Source organism: Camelus bactrianus, chromosome 2 (genome assembly GCF_048773025.1).
Source record: "Camelus bactrianus isolate YW-2024 breed Bactrian camel chromosome 2, ASM4877302v1, whole genome shotgun sequence".
NCBI classification, from domain to species: Eukaryota; Metazoa; Chordata; class Mammalia; order Artiodactyla; family Camelidae; genus Camelus; species Camelus bactrianus.
Window position 1 is genome coordinate 107,942,550 of NC_133540.1, and position 22,298 is coordinate 107,964,847.

General features: G+C 34.8%; 1 protein-coding gene and 1 long non-coding RNA gene across 2 annotated transcripts in view; one reads left to right on the forward strand and one right to left on the reverse strand.

Annotated features, from left to right (window-relative positions):
- LOC105074947 (uncharacterized) overlaps positions 1-1,078 on the reverse strand; it is a 30,710-nt gene extending 29,632 nt beyond the window's left edge. The window contains exon 1 of the long non-coding RNA XR_006727468.2: positions 360-1,078. This is a non-coding gene — a long non-coding RNA (uncharacterized LOC105074947). The remainder of the gene's footprint in view (positions 1-359) is intronic.
- SMIM14 (small integral membrane protein 14) overlaps positions 1-22,298 on the forward strand; it is a 54,814-nt gene that overhangs the window by 241 nt on the left and 32,275 nt on the right. The gene's annotated exons all lie outside the window — the stretch shown is intronic.

Consider the following 22,298-nt stretch of genomic DNA (forward strand, 5'->3'; position numbering starts at 1 on the left):
GTGTCTCCCCCCTCTCCCACCGCCGTTTGCCGGCACACCCTCCCCTCACCCCGGTTGTTCCTGGGGTGTCCTCAGGCTCCCGGGGGCTGCGGCAGAGCGGGCTGCTTCTCGGACTCGGTGGTTTCCCGAGCCGGCGGCCCCCGGCGAAGAGCAAGACGGAGAGCCTGAAATTTGGCTTTCTTTGCAGGAAACCAGAGTCGGGGCTTGGCAGGAAAGTGGCCGGTAGCCACGGATGGTTTTATTTTTAGGGCAAGCAGTCAACTCGGGTGGAGGCGTATAATGGAGTAAAAAAGAGCGAGACAGAGTCGTAGCTGACAGGAAAAAGCCACAAACCTTGAAATCCACACTGTATCATTTACCTCAGTTCCTCGGCTCTTGCCGGGCTTGATGAAGTCACTAGGATGCGTCCTTTGTTGTGATTGATGAGACAGGAAAGCTGCCATCCAGAAAGCGGGAGCTTTTGGCCCTTATTGTGTTGCGAATTTAAAGGATTCCCTTTTTCTATTTGTTCAGTAAGTAGAACCAGAGCTGACCGTAAAGAGGTCGCACCCTTTATTGGAACAGATAAAGTGCGATAAACCGGTTACTGGAGTACCTGAAGTTGCCGTTTAAAGCCAGTTTTCCAAAGTGCCTGTTTCTGTGTTTGTTAGGATTTTACCCGGGATGATGTTTGTTAGCTGTAGAGAGTCAATAGGATGTTTTCACTTGTCCTAGTTTGCAAAATCGAAGACGTGGCCTTAAGAAAATGTCTTGGCTTTGCGTAGAGTCGGATGAGCTTCATGCACGTAATACCTGTGTTTGTTGAGACTTTCCAGTCTGTGTTAATGTCAAAAACGGCTGGCAGCTCTACATACAGTAACTTGGACGGCGTACGACCTTTCAGGTGTTACAGTCTGGAGGCCCTTAGGAGGCGTTCTCGCTGCCCAGTCTGTGGAGCTTGCAGCAAGCTTGTGTCCCCTTCCACTTCGGGTGACCGGCCACGCAGATTCTTCTGGTGTATGCTGCTTTGAGCCCTGCCACCCTCCGCGCCCCTCAGCAGTAGGATGGAGGCCGGAAGACCGTTATCTCTCTGTTGTCCTAACTTAGTTTTTAAAAAGAACATTTTTTCCCCCCAGAGAACTCATTAATTGAGGTGTTTCTTTGGTAAACTTCAAGAAAGAAAAATAGAACTATGTGCTAATTGATTGCCCCTCATCAAATCCAGGAAGAGTTCTCAGGAATTTAGATTACTCCCTACAAGGATTTGCCCTTGTGTGGTATAATGTGGACCTCTTTTTAACAAATTTATTTTTTCTGTGTGTGCAGTTGAAAACTTTTTTCTTAATACCACAGTTGGAATCCTGATTTAGACAAATGAATTTGTTTTCTTAAAATTCTTTTTTTACCTTTTGTGTTAACCTACAACTGAATGTTTTTGCTTATATGAAATAATTTGTGATAATTGGATAGAATGTTGATTAAAGCAGATAAGCAAAAAAAGAAAATAAGTCATCAGTATTGCTCCCATCCAGGGATCACCAAAATGTTAGCAGTGGCTTATATTCTTCCAGACTTCTTTTCTGCATTTATGTATTTTATACATAAATAGTTCATACTGTATATGCTTTTCTGTAGCCTGCTCTTTCACATAGTAGTACTTTTTTGAGTAATAAAATTAAAATTTTTGCAGGTAGGGACTTACGAACCTTAGCTTTTAGGGAATATTCACTGTATGTTTGCCACACGATAGTGATTAAAATCTTGGTTTTAAAAGATTTCTTCTAAATCTCTTGATGATATTGTAAAACTTAAGAAATGAGTATGCATGTGTGACAGAGTAAATATTTGCTTAACTCTTGGGAAAGCAGGCACAGAATAGCCTGAGTTGACAATATAGAAGTGTAAAAAGATTTTGCTAATTTAGTAATTTGACTCAGGTAACGGTTTAGTTCTGCCCGTTGTTACTGTGTGCTCTAAATGCTGACCAGCTATCCAGGCCTCCGGCAGTAAGATCCTGAAAGATTTTACTTTACAAATTACACTTAATATGCTTTAACATTAAGTCTTGGATATGTGTCCAGTGCTTTAGTCCAGTGCTTTATCAGTGGTGCCAAAAGAGAAAGAAATATCCCTTCACTTCAACTTCAAAGGATAATTAGTACACACTATGAAGTATCCTAAATATGGAACCCCTTTGGTTCCATTAGTTATAAACTTACTGAAAACCTTTAAATTTCTATTTTCATTCTGTGTCTTTTAGGTAATTAGTCCCAGATGCTTACTACTAATGTGACTTAGTACTTATTCTTTGATTTGCCTTAAATTACAGTGTTCAGTATATGTTCTAGATTTGTCTACTTCCTGTCCCTACTGCCACCACCTTTGCCAACTATCAGCATCTCTCACCTAGCCTAGTACAGTAACCTTCTGGTCTCCCTGCTTCCACTCTTGACTTTTTATGGCACCTTCCCCTTACCACAGCCTGAGAGATCCTTTAAAGTGTAAATCAGATTATGTCACCCCTTTGTTGAAAGCCTCTCATCACATTCGGAATACAATTCAAAACTCTATGGAGGTTTGCCAGGCACTACAAAATTTGACACTGCTTTCCTCTCTTATCTCACCTTGTATCTGAATGCCTAGATCAGTACCCCAGAACCTGGCCACGTCAGTTTCTTTTTGTATTTCAGTCTCCACTAGCATTGCCCCAGGAACTTGCCAAACTTACTCCTGCCTCAGGGCATTTGCACTTGTACCCTGTGGCTTCAGTATTCTCCCATATCTTCCTGTGACTGATTCCATCATGTCATTCAGGTTTAAGTTCAGAAGGAGCTTGCCCTCCCAATTATCTCACCATTCTCTCTCATTTTTAAAAAATTACATCACTATCTGGAATGTCCTTATTTTTTATATTCTGTCTCCTATACTAGGAATTAAACTCTGGGAAAATGGGGACCTTGTCTGTCCTTTCCACTGCATAGTAGGTGAATGTTGGTTGAATGAGTAAACTTGAACACATCTGTATTACTCTTGAACATACTGTCTTTTAGACCTGTTTTTTCAATGGGAGAACCCTCGTTTTCAGCTTCTTTTTATAGGGCTATATCTTGATTCTCTTACTTCAGTAGTTTTTGATGTTTGTGCCAGAGACCACATTCTACTTTAGATGTATAAAATTAATCCCTGGAAGGAATAGGTCCCAGGTATCTGCATGTTTAACCAGCCCTTCAGGTGATTTGAATACACATCAAAGTTTGAGAATATGTTAATATTTTAATGGCTTTTCTCTAGGAGATTACTTCTTGCTTTATAGTAGTAATGATAGCTTTCATTTTGGAGAACACTCTATGAGTCAAGTATTATGCTAAAAACTTACATGTTTTTCATTTAACTGTAGAGCAACTCTGATGTAGGCATTCCTACTCTGATTTTACAAGTGAAGAAACAGAGACATAGTAAGTAGCAGAAAGTTGTCTATTTTCTTAATCACTGTACCCTACTGCTTCTGAACTACAGTATTTAGAACTGTATACAGCACTTTGATTATGATAGGCCATGTTTTTAAGGGCAAAACAGTGTTTTCAGTCCCATTTCCAGTCCTATACTTAATGAATTGTTTTGTTGGTCTTTTTGCCTGAAGTTGCACAATTGGTAGATGACTTCAAGAAACATTCTGCAGACTCCTAAGCTTCTTGCTTTGTTGTTTTGAGTTTTCGGAGCCTACCAGGTTTAAAGTAAATTTGGAGTATTTTCTCCTGCCTATATATTACCTTGCATTCCACACACCAAATTCCCATCAGTTTCTGCCTGCTTGTATAGTCATTTGAATTCGTCCTACATTTTCTCCATTGATTTCAGTGTTTTACTGTTTGGACTGTCATTGAATCATCTTAAACTGAATAGATTTCTCACTGCAAGACCGATTTCCAAATGAATTTAAAAAAATGTTGCATTTGATTGATGCATTGATTTGAGGTGGAGAGATGACTTAATACAGAGAAATACTGCTTGTCTTTACTCTCTTCCTAGTCTTGAAGCCTGGCTAACTGTGTATATCTGTTAAAGCTCAGGTCACACATCACTTACCAGAGCTCTACCCCACCTCAGGCTTCTGTAAATAGCCGTCTGTGGCTCCCATCACTTCACCTTCCATATTTAATTGTCTGTGGCTGTCTGGCCTATTTGATTGGGAGGCCCATAAGGTCAGGAAGAACCAATTAAGCAATCAGGCTTGTTCATAGAATAAATGGAGAAAAGTCTCAACTTTAACTGTATCTGTAAAAAAAACACTACATTGCAAAAGGAAATATTTGTACTAATCTTTTTCTGTATAATTTAATATAACTTAGGACAAAAACTTCAATAAAAGACACTAAATTGTGAATTAGTGATAATTAATAGTGACATATTAGTATATGGGTTGTAAAGATTTTTGCAGAAAAGTAAGCACTCCTGACTGTTACATTGTGGCTTATATTGGGATTTTTTTAAGATTGTAAAACTTCTTATGCAAGTACTACTACAGGCTTATAAGTAAAGGTGTTTTTTTGGTTTGTATTTATGTGCATATTCATGATTTGGCCCACGCAGCAAGTAGTAACCATCTGAATGGTTGTTTCTGTAGTTGAGCACATGTCAGTAGATCCTGCAGTTAGTTTAAGAACAGTTTGGGCACTTCAAAACCATTTTATTTACTTATTTATTTTAAAACATTTTTTATTGATTTATAATCATTTTACAATGTTGTGTCAAATTCTAGTGTTCAGCACAATTTTTCAGTCATACATGGACATATACACACTCATTATCACATTTTTTCCTCTGTGATTCCCTGTGCTATACAGTATAATCTTGTTTATCTATTCTACAATTTTGAAATCCCAGTCTATCCCTTCCCACCCTCCGCCCCCCTGGCAACCACAAGTCTGTATTCTATGTCTATGAGTCTATTTCTGTCCTGTATTTACACTTTGTTTTTGTTTGTTTGTTTGCTTGTTTTTGTTTTTATTTTTTAGATTCCACATATGAGCGATCTCATATGGTATTTTTCTTTCTCCTTCTAGCTTACTTCACTTAGAATGACATTCTCCGGGAGCATCCATGTTGCTGCAAATGGCGTTATGTTGTTGGTTTTTATGGCTGAGTAGTATTCCATTGTATAAATATACCACCTCTTCTTTATCCAGTCACCTGTTGATGGACATTTAGGCTGTTTCCATGTTTTGGCTATTGTAAATAGTGCTGCTATGAACATTGGGGTGCAGGTGTCATCCTGAAGTAGGGTTCCTTCTGGATATAAGCCCAGGAGTGGGATTCCTGGGTCATACGGTAAGTCTATTCCTAGTCTTTTGAGGAATCTCCACACTGTTTTCCATAGTGGCTGCACCAAACTGCATTCCCACCAGCAGTGTAGGAGGGTTCCCCTTTCTCCACAGCCTCTCCAGCATTTGTCATTTGTGGATTTTTGAATGACGGCCATTCTGACTGGTGTGAGGTGATACCTCATTGTAGTTTTGATTTGCATTTCTCTGATAATTAGTGATATTGAGCATTTTTTCATGTGCCTTTTGATCATTTGTATGTCTTCCTTGGAGAATTGCTTGTTAGGTCTTCTGCCCATTTTTGGATTGGGTTGTTTATTTTTTCTTATTGAGTCATATGAGCTGCTTATATATTCTGGAGATCAAGCCTTTGTCAGTTTCATTTGCAAAAATTTTCTCCCATTCCATAGGTTGTCTTTTTGTTTTACGTATGGTTTCCTTTGCTGTGCAGAAGCTTGTAAGATTCATTAGGTCCCATTTGTTTATTTTTGCTTTTATTTCTACTAGGAGAAAATTTTTGAGATGTATGTCAGATAATGTTTTGCCTATGTTTTCCTCTAGGAGGTTTATTGTATCTTGTCTTATGTTTAAGTCTTTGATCCATTTTGAGTTGATTTTTGTATATGGTGTAAGGGAGTGTTCTAGCTTCATTGTTTTACATGCTGCTGTCCAGTTTTCCCAACACCATTTGCTGAAGAGACTGTCTTTATTCCATTGTATATTCTTGCCTCCTTTGTCAAAGATTAGTTGACCAAAAGTTTGTGGGTTCATTTCTGGGCTCTCTATTCTGTTCCATTGGTCTGTATGTTCAAAAACATTTTAAAAGAGGACTGAAGATTTATTTGAGTCTGAAATTTAGTTACCTGCCTGAATATCAGCAATAATGGCATTTACTATTTTGGAGTATATATGCCAGTCCCTTGACTTCCTTTATATACTTTGTGTTTAGCTACATCAACCCTCCAAGTCAGATATTGTTACCCCTAACTTACACTGGAGGAAACAGGTCTGCTTAGATAAGTTGCCTAAGGTAAAGCTACTGGGACTGTTAGGATTCAAACCCAGTTTTTCCTTGACCCAAAGTTCGTGTGCTTTATGTTACAGAGTGTCGACTTGTCTTTTTTGTTTTACAGAATCATGGAAGTTACAATAAGTAAACTTACTTGTTTTTTCAGCTGTCAGAATATGTTAATAAGACTGCTTTCATGAATTGTTTTATTCTGTTTAAACCTAAATTGGATATGCCTTTCTAATAGTTCCTCCTTTTTTTTTTATACACAACATGGTTGTTATTGAAAAGCTGCAAAAGATAGTGATATATAAAACCAACTACAAAAGCTGTATTCCTCATTCAGAAGTCATCTCTGTACATATATTTCCTTCCAATCTTTTACTTTTTAAATTCATCTTTGATGCAAATGAGATGTAATGCTTACATCAGCTTGTATCCTTTTGTGGGAGGTGGGGTGGGTTTTTAACATAGTGAGCTTTTTACCATGGCCTTAGAGACTTTCTAAATTGATTTTAACTGGCTGAATTTTGTAAGATATTTTGAAAAACTGATTTACTTGAACTTTTCATTTAATGTTGGGCATGAATGTAGTTTACACCATTATAAATAATATTATGGTGAACCATGGCTTTAAATAGTTAACCCAAGGTCTGAATAGTTAGAGCAACCATTCTAATTATTTAAAAAATTATAATTACGACATTTTAGTGATTTGAAATATGGTGATTTTTAAAAAATTATTTTTATGTTTTTGGAGGGGAAGTAATAAGGTTTTATTTATTTATTTTTAATGGAAGTACTGGGGACTGAACCCAGGACCTTGTGCGTGCTGGGCACGCACCCTACCACTGAGCTGCACCCTACCACTGAGCTATATCCTACCTCCTGAAAATATGGTGATTTTAATCATAGTTGAGCTAGTATATACAGCATACCTATAGTTCCAGTCCTAGAAAATTTACATGAAAATTTTTAATAGAGATTGTCTCTGAGGAGAGGAGAGCATCTTTTACTTTTGCGGGTTTGCTTCCTTAACCTTTCTGATTGAATTTTAAAATTATAAATATGTATTGCCTTTAAACTCAAAAAGTTCAACTCCTTGGAAAAATGTATATTTTTCTGAATTAAAACTAATTTTTAGGTGCATAGTAGGGCTTATATTTTGTTTATAACATTTAAAATTTCAGTGTTCATGTTTTGAAGAAAGTTACCTTCTTGTTGCTTATTTTCATATTGAATTTTCATTTCCTTTTTTAAATTTAGGTCAAAGCACAGATGTGTCTCAGCTTTGTAAAAACACAGAATATAACTGGTTTTTGCTTGACTGCTCTCATTGAAAAGTATTACAGATGCAGCGCTTTCAAATTTTAACAGCTAATAAAGATGCTTCAAATCAAATTAGGGATACAGTAAGCATCTTCTTGGTAAATGCACCAGACTTACAGGACAGTGTTCTCGTTGCTATCTTGTTTTATACTTTATTTTTTTTAAAAGGCTATTTTGTTTTTACATAATGTGTATTTTGTTGCTTCGTTACTCTTAGCAAAGATAATCTAGAAGAAACTAACTTGCTTAAAATTTTTGAAGACTTTTTTTTTTAAATCTGTGGTGCTCATTCAACTTTCATTTTTTAAAATAACATTACTTTCTTTATCACAGTGGTTCTAAACATTTTCCCTGTCGTCATGAATGACATTTACATGCATCTTTGTGCAGATATGTCATCTAGGCTGTAACATGGTTGAGAGAAGCTGCGAGTTACATGAGTTGGGAGAGCAGTAGCTGTAACTCTTTTCTGCTAAAAAAAATCATATTGGCAAGGAAGTGAATGAGAGTGATAGTACGAAAAAGTCTTGATTCCGCTTTACTTTATTTGAATGATGTAAATCAATCACACACTTGTAACATTACTTGTGATGTACCTCACAGTTCAGAACATACAAGTATTTTGAAATACAGCTGTTGAAAACTGGTTTCTTTTTTTCTTTTTTTTTTTTTATTGAAGTACTGTCAGTTACAGTGTGTCAATTTCTGGTGTACAGCACAATGTCCCAGCCATGCATATACATACATACATTTGGAAAACCAGTTTCTTAACATTTGTAAATAACATATCCGTTATGATTTGTGATCACAGAATGTGGAATTTTTATATCATCTTCTGTAGAATTTTTCTGTTTATAACTTATGAAAAACAGCCTTTTCCCCTGAGTTTAAACTCTTTTATTCAGAATGTGACTAAGTAGTACTCCAGTAGAAATTTCAGAAAACATATGGAGAATATGAAACTTTTGGTTAAGATAATTGAATATAAACAAAGATGATTCAATTGGAAAGTTTTCCTTTGTTTGACCATTTACAATAAATTTTACCCCTGGACCTTGAGAGAATCTTTGAGATTGTATAAGAGTAACAACTAGGGAAGGACAGGAAATTCATAGGTGAGGAGCCAAGATTCAGAACAGAAGACTTTTTTTCTTTCCTTTCCCTTTTATACAGAAGAGTGATAGCTGAGCTCCAGGGGAATACAACACGCCAAAGCTATACAGAGAACTTGTGCTGAGGATTGATGATACATTTCAAAAATAAGGGCTTATAGTTGAATTGGCCCAGAGCCTTTTACAGTTTACAAAGCACTCTTACAAATTCTCACTTGATCCTTGGACAACCCTTTAAAATGAATAGCTATCTCTCTTACTTTATAGATAGAGAAACTGAAGTCACAGAGAGGGTAATTTACCATTTCTCAGTAGTGCCATAACTTAAGTTATTTATCTAAGATATATTCTTTCTGCTATCTTGTGCTATTTTTAGCAAATGTTGCCTAAGGTGATTCCTTATACAGTCAAATATAGGTAAGGAAAAAGGGTGGCTGAGGAGAAAGAAGGTACTGTTTAAGATGTAGGAAAATAGGGTCCCATTAACTGAGAATTTCCAGAAAAGTGGTCACAGCCCCAGGGTGGACCTTTAACAGAGTCCTGTGCTGCAGAGACTTGGAGGAATTGAGAGATAAGGAGATTCTTGATAACCTTGAAGAGTTCAGCTTTTAATAAAAATTCTTATTTTGTAGTTGGCTTTATTCCTTTGATAATTATGTAAGTTTAAAAAGCTAGAGATCTAATCTGTTCTTAGAAACAATAATTAGTGCATATATGAAAATTAAAAAAAATTGCAGTATAATGTATATATGCATTTACATGCAATATAATGTGTATGTGCAGTTGAACTGTAATAATTCTACATAATAAAACTGAAAAAAGGAAAAAATAGGTAAAGAAATTCTTGATAACCTTGAAGAGTTCAGCTTTTAATAAAAATGGGATAGAAGTAAGTTAAGTTAGCCAAGTAGTTGTTCTCTTGAGGTTTCTCCAGAGAGATTATCACAGAAGTGATTTGTGACATTTATTTTGGCTGTTAATGAAATACTGGTATATAATTATACTATTATTATATGAATGAAGTATAATAATTAACTTGATTGCAATCTCTTGGAGGTAGGGCCTGCCTTTTATTTCTTCTGTATCCTCCTCTGAACTCTTCAGCCAATTACCTAGTCCCCTGGGGACTTGTTAGATACATCCTTTCCAGAAAGAGAAGTGAGAGAAGACATGGGTTTGAGTGAAGGGAGAGAAGTCACCTCCATTGCGTGACTTTGGGTAAGTTACTGAAGCTCTCCGGGCCTCAGTTCTTTCCTCTTTAAATGCAGGGGTGAGAACGGTTGCATCCCCAAAGTTGTAACAGTACCACTGCGAAATTGTAATTTGTTGACTGTGGATAAATGAGGACTAGGCATTGTCTCATCTCTACCTTATCTGTGCAGTGATATCTTGCACGGGCCTCCTGCTTATGCTGACCTTGTTTCTTCTACACTTTCCCATTCCACTCTGTGAAAAACAAACATTTGGTTGTCATTCTGTCTAGCCTGCTCTAGTCACTTCCTTTTGAATAGTCTGCACTCTGAAAGAGTATCTTTAAGCTTTCTGTTATCCTGTAAAAATGTTTTATAAGATTTTCAGAGGCGGTTTTTATTATATTTTCTCTTATAAATAGCTCATTTTAGATGGAACTGTCAACTTGAGAAAAAATGCACAACTTGAGAGCTGTGAGTTGAGTTTATTCAGTGTCTTACTGAGGACTGTAGCACAAGAGACAGTCTCTCAGATAGCTCAGAGAACTGCTCCAAAGTAAGGGAGGTGCTGATATTTATATGTATAGTGAAGTGAAAGGTTATTACTAGTCACAAGGACCATATATCTCTATAGTGCTTTTCTGTGTATGGCAAGATGCAAGAATATAGGGTCATTGGAATTCTTCGTTAGAAATGCATTTTAACTATCTAGGGGATCATATATCCAAAACAGAATGCTTCATCCTAAATTCTTTCAGGGTGGAGTTAAAGGTCAGCAGCTGCAGGGGCTGATGACTTGATCCTTGTAGAACTGGAATGACTGGCAGCATTCTTTGTTTACAAACAATATAGGGTCACCCTGTTGGATCAATATAGGGAGTACGATAAGGAATTTGTGACTATAATTGCTTGACTATTAATTTGAATTTTAAAAATCTGTCGTGATAGAGTTCAGGAAGTCTTAATTCCTAAGCACAGAGAATTGTGGTATTTAGGGTGTATAGTGGGGTTTATTTCAACATTTAAATTTAAAAAATAACTTTAACTTCTCCCAGGCATAGCTTTAGCACAGTTTTTAACAAATAATGATTGATTGATTTGAACTTGAGTTTGCATCCTTTCCTTGTCCACTTCCCATCAGAGAATCAGAGATGCAAATGTATGTCATCAGTAAGAAGTATTAGGAAGTCAGTTGATGATTATCTAATTTCTGTACTGCTCTAAAGTTGTCTTTATAATAGTGAAACAAATATAACTAGCATGATTGGTCATATCTGACATGTGGAATGAGTCCTGGTCAGGAATTGACGTTGTGATTTCCTGTCCAAGGTCTGTCTCATACTGTATGGATGTGTAATCATGGTTAAATTATTAGCTTATCTGAACCTACTTTCCTCATTTTAAAAAAGGGCTAATTTTCCTGCTTTGACTTTGTCAGAGGGCTGTTGTTAAGATATAAAAGTATTTAGTAAAGCTATAAGCAAGTATAAACTATTACCAAGTATAGCTATGTTTGAGATCCATTTCTGATAAAGGAATAAAGCAAATGAATACATTACAAAATGATGTATTGTATATGAGTAAATCTGAACACCTTATTACATTAAGATGTTGGGTCATCTGGTAAAAGTAATCCCAACTACTAAATATAGCATATCAGTATACTGTATAATAATGATAGTATTATGGAAGTTGACAGACAAATATTATGTTCTCCCTGTTTAATATGAAAGGTAGTTAGAGTTTTGGGATAGCTCTGCTCATTTGGTTGATCAGCTTTCTGATTGGCTACTGGGTAAAAACTCGGGATCAGAAAGCTATTTCTAGAAAAAAATTATTTTTAGAGGTGAGTAATTACCTCTGTGACATAATTGGGAATAAGATTAAAAATAGAGTAGAGAGCAAACAAGTGTAGTCTCCCTGAATGTCTTGGGGACAGTTCTAGCAGTTTCTAGCATATGTTTCACTTTTTTGGTTTTATAACTTTGGAGCTTTAACCAGTAACATTGATGCTTTTTAGATTAAAAATGCATAGAATGCTTTTTCCGAGTTTTCCATTTCATTGACCAACCTCTATTTTCTGTCTTGTAAAAACAAATTGCATGCTTTCTATCTAAATTGTTAATTTATATTTTGTTCTTGGTGTGGGTTTTTATTTTTTAAATGGAAAGAATTTTGGTATGGTTCTTGATTACTGTTAAGATTTGGCTATTTGAAAAGATGATTTTATTATAAATCACGTTCTTCAAATTACAGTAGAAAGAGTTTTCATCCTCTGACCTTGAATCAGGCTTGGTTATCCCTGCTTCCTCAAGGAGAGCCCTATGTTTGCATGGGGAGGAAGCAGAGCAGTTTTTGTTTTGTGTTTCTATGAAAATGTATTTTTTTTAAATTTAGATATATTTGAAATTTTTAGTGCTAAAAGGTAGAATGGTATAATGAATCCCTGCGTATCCATCAACTGGCTTCAACAGTCATTCACCTCATGGCTGTTTTTTTTGTCTTTATCTCCCCCTTTGCAGGATTATTTTCAACTAGATCCCAGGCATAATATCTCTTTAACTGGAAATAGTGGGATCTCTCAGAGATAAGGACTCTTTTTAGATATGACAATTGACGTTGTAGTTATGTTAAGAAAAATTAGTCATAAATGTCATTTAATCCACTCTGTGTTCAGAGTTCCTGATTATTTTATAATTGTCCTTTTACTGGGTTTGTTTGAATCAGAATTCAAACAAGGTCTATATGTGGAATTTTATTGATACATCTTAAATCTCTAAAACTGTAACCATATCCCTACCATCTCTTAAGGTTTTATTTATTTACTTTTTACCATTTATTTGTTGAAAAATATGAATTAGTTTTCCTTAGTTTTATTGCATCCAACAATTTTTCCTGATTTATAAAGTAATATATGATCATTGTATGTTGTTGAAAGGTAAAATACATACAAAGTGAAAAGTAAAATCTTGTCATCCACAGATACTCAGTGTTAAAAGTTTTGATACTTTTTTTTCAATTTTTTGAGTGCCTTTTTTTATGCTTTGTGCTTTGCTTATTTTTATATCCTATTTAATGTACTTTAATATTGTGTTCTGCTCATTTCTCCATGTTATTATGAAAGAAAATGAAACATTTGGCTGCATAATAGTTCATAATATGTATCATAGCTTAAATATTCCCTTTTAGCCAGACATTTAGATTGTTCCAATTTTTCACTATTATAAAGCTGTGATAACCATCTTTGTACAGAAATCCTTGTATTTCAGATTTTTTGTTTGTTTTGGGGGGGTAATTAGGTTTGTTTGTTTGTTTGTTTAAGTGAAGGTACTGGGGATTCAACCCAAGACCTCATGCATACTAAACACGCACACTACTTCTGAGCTATACCCTCCCCTGCTTCAGATTTTTTTTTTTTTGATATAACCTTAGAAGTGGAATTATTCAAAGGGCATGAACATTTTTTAACTTCTGATTCATATTGTCATAAAGTTATTATCATTTGTGATCTCAAATGCAGTCTCCAATTTAAGAATCTATTTGCATATGCTCTGTGTTATTAAGATGTCTTTGCTCATCACATTAGTAGAGTGTGGTTTTTTTCCCCAGTTCTTTTGCTCTTTTAATTTTATTTGGAATTTTTTTTTTATGTACACATTTATGTTGTAGATTTGTTGATATTTTTCATTGTGTGTATCTTTAGGAAGTTCTTCCACTAGGGTCAAATAAATATTTACCTAAATTTTTTTCTAGAATTACTGATGAATTTTTTTCCTTCTTAATTGCTAGCAGGTTTTCCTAGGGACTATTTATTAAAATATTGATCTGCTCCTCATTTATTTGTGATTCAAGTTTGAGATATACACACATAAATTTTATGATTGTATGTGTGGTTCAAGAAATTCTAGAAGAAAGAGTTGATTTCCTGTTGACTGGGTTGTAAAATTACCTCTTATCCCTCTCCTCACTCCACGTTTTTGTTTTTTTCCCTCTATTTCCCAGCTATAGTATGTATCCAGATGTCTTTGATTCTGAGTGGGCCTTGGGAAAACACCTGAAACAAAACTAGTTTAGTTCTTATCTTCTTCCTTTATATTCCTTCTGTTTTATGTGTACTTTTAAAATGAATTCCCATTTGCCTTTATTTTAAACTCAATTTACAAAACATTACCAAAACATTATACCAATATTAATAGTTTGTGGTGTATACTATGTTGTTTCAGCATTTTGAGTCTCTTAATTTTTAAGCTTCCACTAGAGGATGAGTAGAGGAAGGGAAAGGTAAACATTGAAAACTGATTTTTGCACAGAATGATTACCTCAGATTTAGAGCAAAGACTGACTTTAGAAGTATTGATTGTGTGGTCTGTTCATATACTTGGTCATTTCTCATTGATAATGAGATTTAGTTTATTTTGTAACACATTTCTGTACAGAGTTTAGAATCCCTTTTATTGTATAATAACCCTACCCAGCAAATTCAGTGATGACAGAGGGTCAGACAGAGGATTAAGATGATTTAGCATATTCAATTCAAGAGAAAAATTGAGATATAATTATTTGTCACTAGAGCTAATCATTCTAATACTGGAATAACAAGAAGCTTACTGTAAGGTTATTCTTTTAAAAAGTTAATATTCAGTTCAGAAGACAAAACAGTATACAATGAAAAGTGTCCTTATTAGTTCTGTCCCTGGCTACTTAGGCCCCATTTCCAGAGGCAACCAATGATATAATCATTTCTAAATGCTAAAGTCTTAAGGCTTTAAACCATTTGCAAACATCTCTTCATAGATAAAAATTTATCTTTAAGTTATTAATGTGTGGGAGTTTTGGCATCAACATTTAGTATTTATTTTGGATAGAATCTTGTTTACATGTGTATGGAAATGTTTACATATATGTACAGATTTACATAACCATATGTAAATATGTGATTTGATTTAAAAAGTACAATGCAGTAGAGAAAATTAGGAAAACAAGATAAATATCTGATCACTTTAAGAGAATCAGTACAATCATTTAAATGTAGAATACTTCCTCCCTAGGTTTAAATTCTGCACATATAGTCATTCTATATACTTTTTTCTCTTAACCACAGGAATTTCACATTGAGCATACTGGATTTATGACTCATTTCTTATGAGGGAGATGAATTTCTTAGTAATATTGCTCTTGGAAGCAGGGAACTAACCTTATTGAAAAAGAGGGGAAACTAGAGATTGGCAAGAGTAGAGAGGTTAAATAAGGGTACATATTTTTATAATCCAACCTTGAGAAAAATAAGGGAAAAAGCAAGTTATACTAATTCTGGGTTCTTAGAACTGACTGCTCTTCTTTTTTCTTCTTATCTTTTTCCTGGGGTGGGTGGAGGTAGGAATGGATCTGAGATGTGTAGAGGATAAGTTGACATTTTGTTACATTTTGAATGCTTGCACAGAAGGACAGGAATGCCTAATACATAGTACTTTGCATCAAATTAAAATTAATTTATAAGCTGCTTGGTAGCATTACAGGGAGGGCAATCCCAAACAGTTTTGGGAGAACAATGAATGATTGTGGAATTATTAGTACATTGCCCAGTATTAGTAACTTAAGATAAATAAAATATCAATAACAGTCTGTTTCTTTTATCATTTATAAGTACTTTCCTAGGATCACCTGGAAGTAGTGTTAGTCGGCTTTGTCTCCTCCGGTCTGTGATAGTTTTGTAGGCTTTCCTTTTTTTTGTTTTTAAATGTCTTTTACAGTTTTGAAGAGTATTGGGTAGCTGTTTTTTAGAATTCGCCTCAACTTGGGTTTGATTATTTTTCTCATGACTAGACTTGGTGTTACAGTTTCGGGGAAGAATACCATAGGGTGACGTGCCCTTCTCATCCCATCATACCAAAGGTACATGGTATCAAATCAGTAATGATGTTTACCTTGATCTTTTGGTTAAGGTAGTGTGTGCTAGGTTTCTCTACTGTAAAGTTACCTTCTCTTTCTGAATTCTGTCTGTTAGAAATGAGTCACTAAGTCTAGTCCACATTCAGAGTCCAGGAGGGTTAAGCTTAACCTCCTAGAGGGCGATAAATTTGCTAATATTACTTGGAATTCTGTAATGAAGATTTGTCCCTTTCCCTCCTTCTCCCCCATCCCCCACCTCTATTGGAGTATTTTAAAGGACACTGATAAGAACATTTTTATAGTTCTTGATACATATTGCCAAATTACATTCCAGAAGGGTCATAACTGTTAACTGTTGGACTAGCAAAATTTTTCATGGTACCCCGTTTGTGTGTTTTTTTTTTTCAGGTGAAAGTTCACACTTTAATTTGTATTTTCTTAATTACTTAGTTAAGGTGACCTTTTGAAAATATTTCTGTAGTGCCCTTTTGGGGAATTACCTTTTCCCTTGGGCTTTACCTATTTCCAGTATTTTTTAGAGACTATCTTGCCTGTTTTAACGTGTTGTCTCTTAGAGACTTAAGAGATTTATTTAGCATGTTGCTTAGTGGCCTTTAATTTTTAATCATCTCCAGGTTTTTGTTTTTTATTCAGGTTTAGGTAAAAGTCATCTAATGATAATTCCATTCCAAATTAATGCAAGAACTATAGTGGGTTAATCTAGCATATGACTGGATTATTTGCTTCAAGCCTGCATGGCTGATTCTCCCAAGCATTTTGTGTTAAAAATACTTTAAAAATATTTACTATATTGCAATGTGTTAGAAAAATAGCTAACCTGTTTGAAAATTACTTTTATAATCTTGAAACCTATGTTGGCATTTTATTATATTTTGGGAAATTTTTTTTACCCCTAGGTATTTGTAAAATACCCTCTTTTAAAAAAGAAATTTAGGAGACAATAGCTTCTTTAAAAGATACATCCCAAACGAAGTATTTTCTTCTGTAAGAGGAACCAAAATGAACTCTCATACACACGTACAAACATATAAATGCTTTCCCCCCTAATCTTTAATGTCTTGGAAGACTTTTTTTTTTTTTTTTTTTTTTACTTCATGTTAGTCTTTAACATCTATAGCAACAAAAAATAGCTCCAGGATAAAAGAGCTGAAGTAAAATTGTCAAAAGAAAATCCAGAGTTTATTGTTTCTACCCTTCAGTTCCTCCAGCTTGTACCTGGAAAAAATTAATTTGTTAGTTAAAACATTAAAGAAAGTGAAAATACTCTCCGAAAAATATTTCACGTTATCATTGGATGTTATTTCCAATTGGTGTCTTGGGATTTTAGATCTATTTTTCTGTGGTTTACAATTTTCTTAACTCTTTGGCTGATAGTCTGACAGATAAATATTTAAATAGAAAAATTTGTCAAAATAGATTCTTACTAATGTGGCTTTGGAGCCACCTAGAAGAAATGGAAGAAAATAACCTATAACAAGTTCTCAATCTTACTATGAGATAATGGATTGATACTAAAGAGACAAAAAGAGTTTGAAAAAGAAGAAATATAAGTGCCAACAAACTTGAAAAGATGTGCAGCCTCATTAGAATTAGGAAATAAAGTAGTGAGACATATTTTGGGGGCCTGACATTATGGCAAAAATTTTTTTAAATTGAATGTGTCCATGTATTATTGTAGTATTAGTGACAGTAATAATATTTTATGTAATTACTATGCTATACAATTAGTAATATGTACTGTGTGCTATTCATAGAATTAAAATTGGTAAAGGCTTTTTGTGAATGCCCTTAGATCTGGAGATTTCATTATTTGTACTCAGTCCTACAAAAATATGGGCACATAGATGTTTGTTGCAACATTATGTTAATAAAGAAATTGGAAAGGCCCTAAGTTATCTCTACTAAAGGAATGCTAAAATTATGTGTTCATGTTTTGGAGTATTATGTAGCCATTAGAAAGAATGAAGTAGAGCTTTATATATTGAAAGTTCTCCAAAGCTTTTTATGTTACAGAGAAGCAAGTTGCAGAATATGTATAATAGGTTCACGTATAACTGAAAAATTGTGCTCTACACTGGAATTTGACACAACATTGTAAAATGATTATAAATCAGTAAAAAATTTAAAAAAAGAATATGTATAATAGGACCTCATAAAACCCACCAAAATTATAGATGGATATATGTATTTATAAGGGTATAAATGCATATAAAGAGACCTGAAAGTATTCATACCAGACTGTTGACCGTGGTACCTCTGGGGAAAGGGCGGAGAATTGGGGAGAGAAGAATGGGAAGGTTGACAGTTGCCATTTTACTCTGTGTACTTCCAGGGATACCACTGATACTGACACATAACACTGATGATGTTGTTTTACAAATATTTGCTACTAAGACTGGCCTAATCAAGAACTGCTTTTAAGAGGTTTATTTCCCAAGGAATCAATCCATTATATAAACGTGTAGTTCGATGGCATAATTCTAGAAAATACACAGTGGTGGAACTACAGTATCTACTTTTCGACCTTTTCCAAACTTATAAACAGGCAATTAAATTTGACTCCCCAAAGGTAAAATAAAGTAAATTAAACCCACCCAACATGAGCTGGAGTGTTTAAGGTTCTAACAGCAGATAATAAATTGCGTAATGGCACTGGAATACTCCCTCAGTACATACAGAGACAGGATGACTCAACTAACTTATTACAGCTGAACTCTACCAGGAAAGGTTTGTTAGTCAAAGGAGGAAATGACTCGGATCTGAGGGATGTGGAGAATTGTATTTGCCCTCCCAACAGAGAGGGTGGATTATTTTACTGCTTTTCTGTGCAAAGAGTTTAGCAGGGGATAGTGTGAGAGCTTTAGATGCGTTTTGTCCTTTATACTGCATAAAAAGTCACCTGTAAACTGTTTCTTAATTTATGCCCAGAGTCAGATTGCTATCACAAGTATTAACTATAATAGGAAATTACTAATATATAAATTAAACCCTTGATTGTGGAAAGTGTTAAAATATAAAAAAGTGAATTGTAGAATTGTACAGACTCCCCAGTACCTATCACTCAGCTTCAGCTTATGGCCAATTTTATTTCTTCTCTGCCTGTATTTACTTCCTCTCTCCTCCCCTAGATTATTTTGAACTTTTTCAGTGCACTATTCTTATTTTTACAACTAGGCCCTTTGTGACCAGTTGGAGTAAAGTTGGTTGTCTTCAAGGGTCAAGCCCATGACTTAAACATTATTTAGCATTATTCTCACATTAGGGTTATATATTGAGGAGCTGAACAACTCCTGTGAAACATGAAAGGCAAAAGCATTGCTTTAAATTACTTTCTATCCAAGGCCTCTTCTAGGCTGATTTACCAGATTCTGTCTTGCCCAGGATAGAGCAACTTCTTAATGTCTCTGGACACCAAGGAATCTAAATGTGGGGTGGGATGGTTAAGTTTTTTGCTCTAGTGTGCTGCTGTGTGTTGACACTTGTTTTGAGGTCTGGGCCAACAGAGAACTATTTCCATTCTATTTAAAAACAAAACAAAACCAAACCAAGTAATTTTAAAGTGGAAACTATTAACTGAAAACTGAATAGTATCTAAAACAACTCAATTTAAAACAGCTCATGTAGAAATTTCCACAGAAACCTAGCACTTTTGAGGAATGTCCTATTTATAAACACATTTTTTCATTTTACTGGAGGCTAATTAAGAGCAACATACTTTTAAAATTCTAGTTGATTTATATGTTTCTTTCATGTGTAGATACAGAGAAAATAAACATTCAAATTTCAGTAAATATTTATTAATTACTATGGCTGATGATTAACATAGATTCCTGCCTCCAAGCTCTGTTTTTTTTTGGGGGGGTGGGAGAAGTGGTGGTGGAATCTAGTTTTGTAAATCAAATGGATTAAAAAGAGACTTAAAAATAGCTGTTCTACAATTTTTATGGGTGATAAACACAAGTCTCCTTTGTAGAAATCTGTTTGCTTATATTTTCTTAGCATTTTCGTCTTGAGGCGCTACATTAACTGGATTGATACTGGGTATTTTAGTATTTGAATTTCATTTTTAAAAAGCTTAGTACTATATCATTTAATTTCAACTCACATTTTATTGGCCTGGCAAGGCAGTGATAGGGAGGAAAGAAGGATCAGTATTTGTAAGTGGACACTTGTGTTATGTCCACACCCAGCACAGTCTGATCCCTTTTTTCCTTATGGAAAGTCTGTCTCCAAAATTATATTCTCTTCCCCAGAGCTAACCACTTAATTAGGTTTGATGTATATTCTTCCAGTCCTCTATGTATGCATCATACCTTAATTAAAAAAAATAGACAGTTCTATCGTTTATCCTACTTAGGTAGTCCATGGTTTAAAATGGCATCTTCATCATATTCTAAATTCTGGTAAAATCATGGATCAGTTTGTCAACATTATGTTCTAATCTATTGCTCTAGCTGACTATTTCTACATGTGGCTGCATTTTGAAAAGTTAAATCACTCATGCATCTAGAATTTGTTTTGGTGTAAGGAATGAAGGTAGGGAGTCAGCTGTTCCCAACATTGTTTGTGGAATAATTTGTCTCCTGCCTAGTGATTTGATAGGCTGTCATCAAACCTATGTATTTCTGTAATGGACATCATGATTACTGAGTTAATTAATGAAAGAAACATTTTGACTTGTCTCTTTATGTTGACTCTAGCTTCTCTACTATCAGTTTTCCATAGTGCAGCCAAGGCGATCTTTTAAAAATACACAGGCATAAAAACCCTTATGGACTTCACATTGCTCTTTGAAGACCTAGTCTTGAACATGGCCTAGAAGACCCTGTGTGGCCTGGCCCCCTGACCTTTCTGATCTCATTTCAGACTACTCTTCTGCTGTCTGGATCCCAGCACATCATGGCTTTCTTTCAGTTCCTTCATCAGGTCATAATCTTACTCCCTACAGTCTTCACACTGCTCTTCAATTTGTGTCTAGAATGCCTGCAGCTCTCAATCCCCATACCTTCCACTTCACCCTGTTGTATTCTAGTGAATCCATCCACTTTCAACTCAGAGTTAACTTCTTTCGTTAAGTCTTCCTGACTCCCTAGATAAGTTTAGAACCAGATTATGCTCTCTAAGCACCATTTATCTTTTTTTGAAGTAACAGCTTTATTGAGATACAATTCACATACCACACAATGCACCATTTAAGGTGTACAGTGCAATGGTTTTTAGCATATTCATGGAGTTGTGTGACCATTACCATATTCAATTTTAGAACATTATCTTCACCCAGAATGTACCAATTAGCAGTCACTCTCCACTTCATTCCAAGCCCCCTAGTCCTGGGGAACCACAATTTTTTTTTTAATTGTAGTAAAATATACATAACAAATTTTGCCCCTTTTTTTTGTTAAAATTTTTTTCTTTTTGTAGGGGGAGATAATTAGGTTTGTTTATTTATTTATTTAAATGGAGGTACTGGGGATTGAACCCAGGACCTCGTGCATGCTAAGCATAGTGCTCTACCACTGAGCTACACCCCCTGCAAATTTTGCCATTTTAACAATTTTTAAAATGTACAATTTAATGGCTTTACATTTACAATGTTGTGCACCTATCTCCACTGTCTATTTCTAAAACTTTATCACACCAAACAAACTCTGTACTCATTAAGCAATAATTCCCCATTCCTCTCTTCCCCACATCCTGGCAATTACCATTCTATTTTCTGTCTATATGAATTTCCCTATTCTAGAAATTTCACGTAAGTGGAATCATACAATATTCGTCCTTCTGTGTTTGACATTTAGCATAATGTTTTCAGGGTTCATCTATGTATCAGAACTTTTTTTTTTTTAATTGAAGTATAGTCAGTTTACAGTGTTGCATCAATTTCTGGTGTACAGCATAATGTTTCAGTCATATATATACATACATATACAGTTATACATACATATATTCCTTTTTGTATTCTTTTTCATTATAGGTTACTACAGGATATTGAATATAGTTCCCTGTGCTATACAGAAGAACTTTATTACTCTTTATGACTGAGTAATATTCCATTGAAGTATATACCACTTTTTGTTCATCAGTAGTTGGACACATGGGTTCTTTCTACTTTTTGGCTCTTGTAAATAATTTTCTTATGAACATTTAGCATACAAGTATCTATTTGAGTTCCTGTTTTCAAATCTTTGGAGATAAATACCTAGAAATGGAATTGCTGAGTCAAATTCCAAATGTAATTGATAATTGTATATTTAACTTTTTGAGGACCCACCAAATGGTTTTCCAGAGAGGCCATTTAGGAGGTTCCTAATTTCTTCATGTCACTTATTTCCATTTTTCAAATTATAGTCATCCTAATAGGTGTGAGGTGGCATTTCATTGTGGGTTTTTTGGGGGTTTTTTTGTATTTCACTAATGACATTGAACGTTTTTTCTTGTGCTTATTGGC